The sequence below is a fragment of the Polistes fuscatus genome, unplaced genomic scaffold (assembly GCF_010416935.1).
Source record: "Polistes fuscatus isolate 324 unplaced genomic scaffold, CU_Pfus_HIC Scaffold2, whole genome shotgun sequence".
Classification (NCBI taxonomy): Eukaryota; Metazoa; Arthropoda; class Insecta; order Hymenoptera; family Vespidae; genus Polistes; species Polistes fuscatus.
The window spans coordinates 3,886,638-3,899,158 of record NW_025113096.1 but is presented as its reverse complement, the minus strand read 5'-3'; the positions used below and the strand labels follow the sequence as shown (position 1 = coordinate 3,899,158).

Here is a 12,521-nt window from a genome sequence, read left to right as displayed (position 1 = left end):
TCTCTCTTTCTTTCTCTCTCGTAGGAGTTTCTCTCGATCGAGTTTAAAAATAATTCAACTTGGTTGCTTGCAGTGATGGCAGTAGTAGTAATAGTAGTAGTAGTAGTGGTGACGGTATTGTGAAACGAATAATAATAACGCGGAGGCCTTGGAAAACCTTTTCAATCGGGGGTTAAATGGGATAAATCGTGAGCGCTTTCCTTTCAACGACGCTTCCTGCCGTTCGCTATTTCGCGTCGCATTACGGCGCGCATAATAATGCTCATTGAATCGTTCCGCAATCCACTTACATGAAACACTGCTTTTCCAAGGAAAGGAAAATTCGATTTACAGAAGTTTAATAGGATCGCGCACGACTTAATACCCGTCGCAAGTTTTCTCGGACGGTAGTAGTTTCTTTCTCTCACTTACTTTCCTTCTCTCTCTCTCTTTCTTTCTTTCTCACCTTTACTTACTTTTGCTTCCTCATTCCCCGACCACAACTTTTCTCTCTCTCTCTCTCTCTCTCTCACTCACTCACTCGCTCTCCTTATCTCTTTCTCTCACTTCTTCTTCTTCTTTCTTTTTTCTATTTTTTATCTCCACCGAGCTGCGTGCAAATTGCTATCCTACGCGATGCCCACGCCTCCGTATTTTTAAACTAAACTTTTTAAGCACCGTTATTTATTTAAGAACGTTAACAAAGAAAGATACGAATCTGTGAATCTTAATACAAGGACCACGTGGTTTATATGAAATAACACGGAATAACTTTGAAATTATAATAAGGGTATTAATAAAAATGAAAAATTAATAATAAAAAGGGAACGATATTAAATAAATATAATAATAATTATTTGTATAAATACATATATCCTTTTTCTTGTTACTTTTTATTTTCTTTTTTTTTTTACCGTCATTTTTATTAGATTTTCCTATCTCCCTCTAACTTTATCTTTTATTTTCTCATTTTGAGAACAAATACGTGGGTGATCTTAGCAACCTTCTTGGTCTTTGTCTGGCTTCGTTCCATCACTCCTCCTTCTCCTTTCTACCTTTCTTGTCCCGAATTCCACCTTCGGCCTTCCTGATCTCAAATTAATTACGTGACAAACAGTTTCTTACCCTCCCAACGGCGATGTCTCTCGCACCTTCTTATTGCTCCCTCGTCAGAGCTCATCCCTGGAATTCGGTTGGTCCTATTAAGTACGCCAAAGTCACGGGACAATGGAGATAAGACGATTGCGTTTGAACGAAGTAGTTCTATGTCTAGGGATTGTTAGAAGTATAGCTCTCTCAGCTACATGCTTTAAGCTGTTAATCAATTTTATACGCGAATGATAAATCAGTTTTGTTCTTTTTCGTGTTACTTAAATATACCACGACAGCAATGACAAAATTACTTATTTTACAAACTAACAAATAAACCAAAAATTCGATCTTTTTTCCCCTGAAAGAAAATTGAATTACGATTTTTTTTCTTTTTTTTTTTCACTTTAATTTCTCGTGCAAAATTTACCTAAGTTGACGGGATTTTTATTGCGAACTATATTCTTTCTTTATTTTTTTTTTCTTTCTTCTTCTTCTTCTTCTTCTTCTTTATCTTCTCTTTTTTTCTCGGTTAGCTACTACTGTAGCAGGCGAGACGCGTTCAACCCATAGCTAGTCGCGTCCTCCTGCAATGATATTATTGGAAAAAATATATCAGCCCCATAAAGAAAGCCCCGGTGTGGAAAGCTTTAAGCTGAAAATTGCTTTCAACCGAAAAAGTGGCTCTGTCTTTTTTCTCTTCCTCCTTTTCTCTCTTCTTCTTCTTCTTCTTCTTCATATTCTTTCACGTTTTAATATTTTTTCCACCAGCTAAGATTATCGATTAGACTACCGGTGAATTCGATAATCGCGTAATGTGTTTCGTGCATTAACTTTTTATCTTTCTTTTCACTCTCTCTCTCCCTCCCTCTCTCTCTTTTTTTCTAGCTCGATATTAATCGTGTCTCGCTATTTTGCATTCTCCGACACTTATTAGTTTCCCAGTCGTTCAACTCGTATTTTTGCCACCCTCGGCAATTTTACATCGGACGATCGTGTCCCTTCTTCGTGTTTAATATCAACGAACAAGACGTCATTTTAATGACTTACATTTCTATCGTATATGCATTTATTCGAATAAATTCATCGATCAATAACAAAAAATCTCATATCGAACGATCCAAATTCAGATATTTTCCATATATTATATATTATTTTCATGAAACAATGTTTAGAATAAATATTCATACATATCGTAAAAATATATTAATGTAACATCGATAGATCGTAATATAACAAATGAAAAATGCATTTAAAGTAACGACTTTAATTTAATCTTATCTTGACAAGAAATCATACGAATGAAATCTTACAAGAAAGTTAAATAATCCACGAAGGATAATAATTTTTTCCTTTCAACGTGCATACATCGTGATTCGAAGAAATTGTCGAAACCGTTCCACGGAATTTCAACTTCGTCGTAAGGACCTTCGGCGTGACTTCGTGACACCTGGCACAGGAGAGTTTAGCTAGGCAACCAGGTACACTTTGGCGAATGTCTTATAAATTTTCAGGGTTGGCACGCCGCTACAAGTCGACCACCGACCACGATAAGTATTTCGAATGTCGACAAAGAGAGTAGAAGGAGAAGGAGAAGTAGAATAGGAGAGAGAGAGAGAGAGAGAGAGAGAGTGAGAAAGAGAGAGAGAGAGAGAGACAGAGAACGAAGCCAGTGCTATTGTTGTCTCGATGATAAGATCTCGCGTTAAATCCAAGCCTTGCTCGGCACTACGAGGACAGTTTGAGTTATGCCGGTTGGTACCACAATGAAGGGAACACGATGGGGGGTGAAAGGAAGGATAGAGCAAGGGCAACGGAGTTCAGGATTTATAGGAACCAGAGTATCACGCGAAACAGAGTAAAAGAGAAAGATAGAGAGAGAGGGAGAGAGAGAATTTTGCTTAAGCCTACCGAGAATTATTTCTGAAATGCGCTTCTCTTATCGCAGCACACATTTGTACAAATATCTGGCTCAGAACTGGTAATACCAGTCACTTATAGTTAGTCACCAAAATCTTTATTTCTTTCTTCTTTTTTCTTTTTTTCTAATTGATTATAAAACCACAAGATAAATAGATAAAGAGAGAGAGAGAGAGAGAGAAATAAAATTTCAACGAGAACATGAAAAGACACTCGCGAGTATATATCGACTACTTGGTTGATTAAAAAACGATTAGCAAACGAATCACGATGCTGGTAATTAGCGCGAGCTAGCCGGTCGAGTCTGATTAGCCACTTGGTAGAGCGTAAAAGGATTCGAAGTCATTTTTGCGGGAGGAAAAAAAAAAGATACCGCGAGTTAGTCGTCGTTCCTGCAGTAGTAAATTCGCTTTATGTACTCTAATGATTAATCGATTTATTGAATCGAATGATGCATTCCCCTATCTATTTTCCAGAGATTACAATATTTATATATTATACGTTTATAATACTTATTAAGATAATAATAATAATAATAATAATAATAATAATAATAATAATAATAATAATAATATTAACGAATAAAAGAATGGATGTTAAATATATAATGCAAAAGATTAATTAGATAAATTATTATCGTTCACACGATCTTATAATCGAATTCATAATAATTATCTTAATAATATAATCCAAATGACAATGATACCGTTTATAATCGTTTATTTAAATTTAAAAATGAAAACGAAGATGGAAAATGATATAAACTTGAATAATCAGAAGTAGATAAGTATTAGAGACTAGCTTAATGTCTCATGCATTTGCTATACCCAGTTTGTAGGATTAGCCTGTTTAATGCAGAGGAAGCTGCTCTGCTGGTCGCTATGGAAAGTTTATTCATTTGCTCGAAAATATGAAGTGGCTTTTGCTAGGAATGTATGTATGTAAATATGCGTGTATGGGAATCTTGTATTTATCCTGGCGTTTCCCCTGGTATCCGTCGGTTAGTTTGTAAAAGCAAAATCAAAGTGTTCACCATCGACACGGTACCGCGTCGGGACGTTCATCCTCTCCCTCTCTTTCTCTCTCTCTCTCTCTCTACTCTTCCCACCCTCCTCATCCTCTTTCAATCCTCGTTGACCGCTCCCAGGCACGTTTGTTCGCCCCCACCCCAGCCCACCCTACCCCCCTTCCCCCGAAAACGCACAATAATCGCGATAACGAGCGATCGAGTAACGACGATGCTGACATTTTTGATCCCATCCCCAATTGCTCGTTTTCTCTCTCTCTCTCTCTCTTTCTCGTTCGTTTTCGTTTTGCAGACAGACGGAAAATCGGACGGTCGATGACTTCTGCCGCGTTACGTTCATCGCAGTTAAATAATAAAAACGGCCGGCGGCGGCGGCGGCGGCAACGGGCTCTACCCCCCCCTCTCCCCCACTTCCTCCCCCCTTCCCCCCACAGATGGTTGCGCTGTAAATTCGCACGGAGTAATTTGTAATCGATAGCTCGAACAGTACGCACCTCGTTTTTCCATTTTACCAGACTCACGTAAACAGATCGTGCGTGATCCTCCGAAGCGGAAACACGTTCGATGATCCCACATTTTGTTTCTCTCCTTTTCATTTTTCCGTTTGTTTATCTTTTCTTTTTTTTTATTACTCTCTCTCTCTCTCTCTCTCTCTCTCTCTCTCTCTGTGTCTGTCTCTCACTCTCTTTTTGCGCGTGTTTGGTGTATTTGTTCGTGAATCCATGCGTGCTTCAGAGAGAGAGAGAGAGAGAGAAGTGTTTGTTTTATTTATTTTTATTTATCAACATCGGTATAGTTACTTTTCTGCGACTAACGCCAAAGCTATTAATTAATTTAACGCTTAATTGTAATACCATTTACACACTCCTTCTTCATTTTGCCTCCCTTAGGCTCGACATAAATCGAGCGGAATAAAGGCAACCTTGAAAGCAAACCCAACTACCTACGACCCTACGCTTGGATATATTGTGATCTTGAAAATGAAAACGAGAGTGATAGAGAGGGAGAAAGAGGGAGAGAGATTCTATGGAGATCAAAATTGATATTAGATCGGGTAATTACATTAACGTTAATCCGACGAACGAAAATCATTTAGCCTATTTTGAAGTTGGTACAAATAAAAACTGTAGATAATCAAGTTGAAAATGGGTGAATAAATACGACGAATAGAATAAAATAAAATTTTGTTATCCTCGAAATTGGATAGTTTTGAAATATTTGGTTTCCATTGTTTCGACGAACACATCGTTTATGTTCAGTCAAATATCACTAATTGCACTTTCATCTTATTTGATAAGAAAATATGAAAATTATACGATAAATAATATGAATTATTCCCAAGCCTGATTTTTCCCAATAAAAATTTGTTCGAAGTACAGTAATTCAAATTAACATAAATGTAAGTTGATGACTTTTGACTAAACATAAATGATGTATTATTTCAGTGTATAGATACTTTTATAAATTTACAAGAAACCAGTACGTAATAATAATAATTAGCATATATTAACTTCATCTATACCATGACTTGATTAATTTCGAATACGAAGACTCATAGCAGAACATTGTAGCAAAAAGTACAACTTTCTGAATCGTTCGAATGGTGGCTCATTAAATCTTCCACGAGAGGAATGTTAACATACCGCTATCTCGATAACTACGAGCATCGACATCGTCATACAGAGAATGAAAACAAGAAGGATAGATAGATATGTATATATATATACCATACTATCTACGCGTAGTATAAGAGGGTAGAGGAATAATTGACTTGTACTACTGTAACCCAGACGACGATATGTAAACGGCGCGGAACTCCGGTGAGAATGAATATGCAAGAAAATCTCCATGATGATAGAGTTACGTTTTACTTTACGAACGACTATCAGTGCCCATCGTATTCGTTCATGAATATTCGGGACGATACCGTTTGACGCGAAACACTTTGCTAGAAACGCGTTTTAACCTTTCGCTCTTCTCCTTAACGTCCGAACACATTCGCGAGAAAGATCTTGCTTTTATATTTTTTTTTTTTATTTTGTATTTTATTTTTATACTAATTTCAACAAAAATAGAGAACTCGTCATACCTTTTTAGTCTTACATTAAATTATATAATTGATATAACTCGATAATTATTACAATACGATCTATATTTTACGTTGACTAATCAAACACTCGAAGGGAACAAAAAGAAGAGAGAGAAAACATTAACGTCAAGAGAAAATTATTTAAAAGCTAGAGAAAGGGAAAGAGAAAGGAAGAGAGAGAGAGAGAGGGAGAGAGAGTGAGAGAACAAAATCGAATGTTTCAAAGTTTATCGACTTTTGAATCACGCCAAGTTTTCAGCTTGGTAGAAAGTGCCAGTGGCAAAAGTAAGTAGCTACACTTCGATTAGACTGTCGTCGTCTCTCTCCCTCTCTCTCTCTCTCTCTTTTTCTCTTACTCTTAGCCTTCTTCGATACTCGACACTCGACACATAGGAGAAGATTTAATCGGGAATGTTATGAGGTTAGAAGCAAGCAAGAACAAGGGAGGCAAGCAAGTACGAGAGAGAAAGTGAGAGAGAGAAAGAGAGAGAGGGAAAGTACAGAGTACAGAGTTCAGGGTATGGCGTGTCGAACCGTACCCGGCTTACTCTCTAATAAGTAACAATTAGCAAGCCAGTAATTAATATGGGTCTACGACGAACGCCCACCAACCACGAAGAAATACGACCTTTACCTTGCGCCATTACCGAGTTCGAACAATCACCGATATTTATCTTTCGAGTTTGTTACTATCTGGTATTTCACGATATTGTTGTACCACGTTAAACCTTTGTAATAACAAACTTCGAGTAATGGCTAACGCGTGATTGAAATTTTATATTACCTAATTAAATTCTTTCATTTATATATATGTGTGTATCTGGTCTCATCAATTATATTAATTAAATAACAAAGGATATATTAAATTGGAGTATAATTAAATAGTCAACAAACAAACAAACTAACAAAAAGAATTTTATGCTCATTCGTGTGTGATATCATTATGATAAATATATATACATGACGTGAGACGATTCGACATTTAATATTATTTCGAAGAAAATATATTTTATTCTATCCCGTTATTGGAAAAAAAAAAAAATAAAAAGAAAAGAAAAGAAAACTTTTATTCCCATTCGAGATCCCTCCCCCACCCACCCCCTCCCCTATTCGATAAAATCGTTGACCATTATCGAATATTAGTGTGACGATGTCTCCGTTTCATACCCAAGAGACCAAACAAATATATCCATCGAAGTTTTCTATCTATCTTTGGTCACTCTCTCTCTCTCTCTCTCTTTTGAACGATCGATCTTTATACACATACTTTTTTCGTTTAAGTGTAACGACCCCGTGAGCTCGCGCGCGCAACCATTCGTTCGTTCGTTCGCGTCTAATACGACGATTATACTAATAAAATTTCCGTCCGCTTTAGCGAACGGGCGTTGCCAACGGCGAGACATTAGTCGGGTGAAGCCGGGAAAGCCCAGAAGAAGGCAAACATTTGCCCGCCTTTCGACCCCTCCCTCTTCACTTCCTTTTCCACCTTCCAACCCCTCTAACTCCCGTCCCTTTTCCTATCTTCTTCCCACTCTTAGCGTGTGCAAACAACCAACGTGGTAGCTCTGGCTCTGGCTCGTCGGGTTCGTCCTTGTGTTCAGGATAGTGGAAGAACTTACACTGTTCTACGGTTAGGTTGAGTTTCAGATAGAAGAAGAAGAAGAAGAAGAAGAAGTAACAACTTTCATTTCCAAACTACTTCTTAACACAAATTGAGAATACTTTAGCGTAGAGATATATATTACAATATTTTTGACGTATCTTTTTATTGTATTATTATATCGACATAGTTGGAAAAACAAAAATATTCGTCTTAAAATTTCAATTTAAACCTCTTTCTGTATAAATTTTTAAATACTTCTTTTTCTTATTTCCTTTACTTTCCTTGCTTTCTTTCTTATATTTTTTTCACATATATTATATTTATCATAGACGAGAACTTACGAGTCTGATTCGATGCGAAATTGTGAAAATTTGATCCCATTTTGTAATAGCGATAAAGTCTTTCGACTTACTCGTTAATTTGAACGCGTGACGATTGATAAGTTCCAAGGATCACCGTCGTAGAATTAAAGTGGACGGAATAAGTTTCCCGTCGTTCGAAGTTATTTCTCACAATTATCTCCGTTGAGAGTTATACTCGTACACAAAAGTCGTGAGCGGCGTAAAGGAACGACGAGCAAAACACGGACGGTGAAATACTCTCGCGTGTATGCTCTCTCTCTCTCTCTCTCTCTCTCTCTCTCTTAGCAAACTTTACCAAAACTACGGACGGCCACTTGAACTTACACCAAAGTTATAGAGGGTGTCATTAAACGACTCACCTTACTTACTTTACCAGCTTTAACATTTACCATATGATTCTAAGTTATTTTACCTAACTCAACAGACGGATTGTCATTCATATTTTTATATAATGTAATACACTTAATTTTGTTTTTTACACGATAGATACGTTTCCAAAAAATATGTTACGTTTTTAATAAAAGATTGATTTCAATCCTAAGAAATCAGAAAAAATTAAACGATAAACCATAAGTTATCAAAATTGTTTTCTTACAATCTGGATCGGTATTGGTTAAATCAAATTTATGTAAAAACAGAATTAAGTAGTATACATATTCTAGTTTATCGATTACAATCTATATCCAAATAAAAGAAGACAAAAGTTTAATGTTCCTTTTTTTACCGATGAAATGGATCGATCAATTTAGATTAAAAAAAATATATCATTTAATATCGAATCGAGAATACACTTAAATACGTAATTTTACGATAATATTATTACCCTATCAAAGACTTTTCTCACAATCTTCTTATCGAAAGCAACCTTCGGTAGTTTTCACAAGGGAATAAAGACATTATATTTTTTTTTGTTTCTTCTAATTTCAAGATACGAAGGAATAGTTAAAATTTAAACACCCTAGACGATAACAGCCTTTTCTACGTGAAAGAGAGAGAGAGAGAGAGAGATAGTCTCCCGAGTGTGCAATGAATTCCTTTCTTTCTCTTTTCTCGCAAAATGATCGTTTAAGCTAAAACAAGAAGCACGGTATTACCCCCGCACACACATACACATATACAAACACACATATATATATATATCTACGTAAGATTTTCTTTTCTTTCATAACCGTGCTTCGAAAAATTGCGGTTTGTGCTATGTGCTCGCGTATCCCCGGCTCTGCGAGTAACAAACGTCGAGAGTGATACGAGCTCTTACGAAAATTCATATCTCGTCCTTCCACTATCCACTTTTACCACTACTATTATATACACGGAGCGTCTTCACCGACGACTTCTACGATTTCAACGACGAAGACGACGAAGAAGAAGAAGACGACGACGACGATGGGAATTTATGCGAAATCGAGTTACTACGCCGATTCCATCTACTCCGATTCCCTTTCGACGTAATAAAACTTCTCTCTACTTCCTCCTTTTCTCTCTCTCTCTCTCATTCTCTCTTTCTCTCTTTTTCTTTCCGTTGAGAATATTTTTACAGAATCGTTCTTTATGACTACCTCCTTTTAACATTCGATCGATGTCGTTTCAAACTTGGTTTGTAATCTATGTATCAATGAGAAATCAAAAGTCCAAATATATCGTGAATAATGTTATATGTAAACTTTTGAAATGTAATAATATGATATGAAAAATTGGTATGAAAAGATTTTAAATTCATTTTTTAGATCATTTTCTTTCGTATTTTTTTTTTTCTTTTTTTTTTTAGGAAGATAAAAATTACAATATCGAAGAATCGTTCAACGACAGTTACTATTTCGTATAATAGAAATACGAGTTTGAATCGTGTATAATTATTGGACAAATTTGTCGAATGAAATTTCTCTTAGGTTAATTCGTAGCGAGAAAGAAATTATTTATGATTACCGACGACGGTGCGGTGCTAGTGATTATTATTAATAATAATAACGTTAGCGATCATTTCATTAATCGATCGCCTAGCAGATGTGTTAGCGCGCCGAGTTATTATTAATTGATATTAATTATCTACTTCCATTATTCTATTACGTATGTGATTATCATTCTTTTTCTTTTTTCTTTTTTACATTCTGAAATTTCATCAGAAATATTAATCGGGGGGGGGGGGATAAATTATATGAGTATTGAAATCTACGTTTTCTTTTTTACTAAAGGATTTTCTTCTAATTTTAACAAAAATATGAAAAAGGAAAAAATGCGAATATTATCTTAAAGATAAAATGTTTCGTGAAACGCGCATAATGTCGATATAAATTGTTTCTTACGCGTACATTTTTATAATAATAATATTAATAATTATAGTCTCCGCTACACTTTTCTCGTACGATTGAAAATATCTTATAACGAAAAATGTATTACAAAATATTAACTTTGATGCACGTACACATATTCGAACGTACATTTCAAAAGAGCTATTTTATTAAACGAGACATAAATCGAAAAAAAAAAAAATTATTTCCCGTAGTTATTATATTTAAAGGGAAAGAAGCAAAACAAAAGATCGGTAAGACATTACAGCGTGCTTATTGATCATTTCGTATTTATGCAATTTTATTTGCTTATAATAATATTAAAATACCATTACGAATAACGGACATTGGTCAGGTTTAATAAGGGAAAAATAAAAAATACAAAATAAAAAGAAGAGAGGACAAAAAAAAAACAAAAGCAATGAACGAAATGATGAAAAATTTCAAACGAAGTTGACCGTAAGCTTCTCTTTTATTATACGATAAAAACACACAACAATACGCGACGAGGGGGGTGGTGTGTGAGGGAATGGCAGGGGAGGGGGATGGAAGTTGGTGGTAGTCGAACGATAAAAAGAGTGCAGGCCAAAAACGTTGCATTCAATGAAACTTTGCGCTTCGTAAAACAATACGGCTTATCGAGAATGCATTACAATAAATTCACATGTAAGCAGAGTGAAGCATGCACGGCCGATATAGCCGTGCAATGTGTCCCATAAAATTCGGATGATCCTGGACGGAAATGCAATGCATTCGATATTACAGAGGACGGAAGGACCGATTTTTATTCTAGACAAAATCCCGACCGGCGCGTTTATTTCGAATAACGTATCGCAGATACAACAAGAAGGGGGGGGATGGAGGTGGTTACGTACACATATACGAACATAGTGTGGAAAATATATAGTGTGAACGCAAATCGATTCATACCCATAGCCAAAAAGCCACCGTAACTATACCCTTCTTGTTGATTTTTTTTTTTTCCTCGAATGAACGAACGGTGACGATCGATCGATAGAAAAATTTCCGACTCGTGATCCGATTAACTCTTGAGGGAGTGGGGCGGGGAGAGGAGGGAGGGGGAGGGGTGCCGTAGAAGAAGCAAAAGATAAAAAGTTATGACATTTTTCCTTGATTTTCCTTTCTTTTTTTCTTTCTTCTCCTATCTTCTTCTTCCATTTTATCAAATCTTATCTCCGTAAATATTTTTACACGTAGGAGTAACTCCGATCTATTTTTACAGATTTATTTTTCCTTCCCTGCCCTCCCCCCCACCATCCTTTTTTACTCTTCGACAACTATCGAAAAAAAAAAATCTAAACATTCCTGTGACACGAAGTTGACAAATATCTCGTTCTCGTATTATATTTCGCGTTTCCTCCTTTTACGCGTTTACGAAAAATATTCGTTTTTCGGAATTTTACGGAAATGCACGGAAATGGGATAAAGAGCAGAGCAATGCAGAGAGGGGTAGGGAAGGGAAGGGGAGAAAAAAAGAGAGGCAAGGGGAAAGAAAAAAAAGAGAGAACTGCAAACGAGTTGCAGTTACCACTATTACTGTATATTGCATTCTATGACAGGGTAGCGAGAAGTAGTAGGGGGGGGGGAACGGGGGTGAAATAACGCGAACCGATAACCGCACTTGTTAATACCCTCGCTCCCTATTATCGTAGAAGTGTTTACGACAGCAGTTAAACGCGAATCGAATGTACTATGTAAATCGTGCTCGTGCTCGTGCTCGTGCTCGTGCGCGCGCGCGCGCGCGCGAACACATCAAATGTTCGGGAAGAGCGTTGCGGGAGCGTACAAACGACTGTTTAGTCGGCGTCGCGATATACTCCAACGGGGCTATGTGTACCTAGAAATATAGAGAAACGAATATACGCCCGAGTATATTTGCAATGAATTTACGGGGGCGTTAATGCATAACCCCTACTCTACTATCCATTAGTTTAAACAGATTCCCCGCGTTACGGTGTGGGGGAGGGGCACCAAGAGAGAATGAGAACGCAGCTTCAACGCTTGGATAACCCAACGAGCGGGCTGCTGATACGCTCAGAGCAAATTAAACATTCGTTGTGGCTCGGAAGCCAAACGTCGTTTCCTAACGTTAAATTCTCATATTATATTGTTGTCTTTTCCTCCGAGGAATCATTTCAATTAA

The 12,521-nt window shown here is 36.7% G+C and overlaps 1 protein-coding gene across 7 annotated transcripts in view; it reads right to left on the bottom strand.

Moving 5' to 3' along the window:
- The window catches only part of LOC122516645 (teneurin-a), a 545,517-nt gene that overhangs the window by 323,718 nt on the left and 209,278 nt on the right, over positions 1-12,521 (bottom strand). The window lies entirely within an intron of this gene.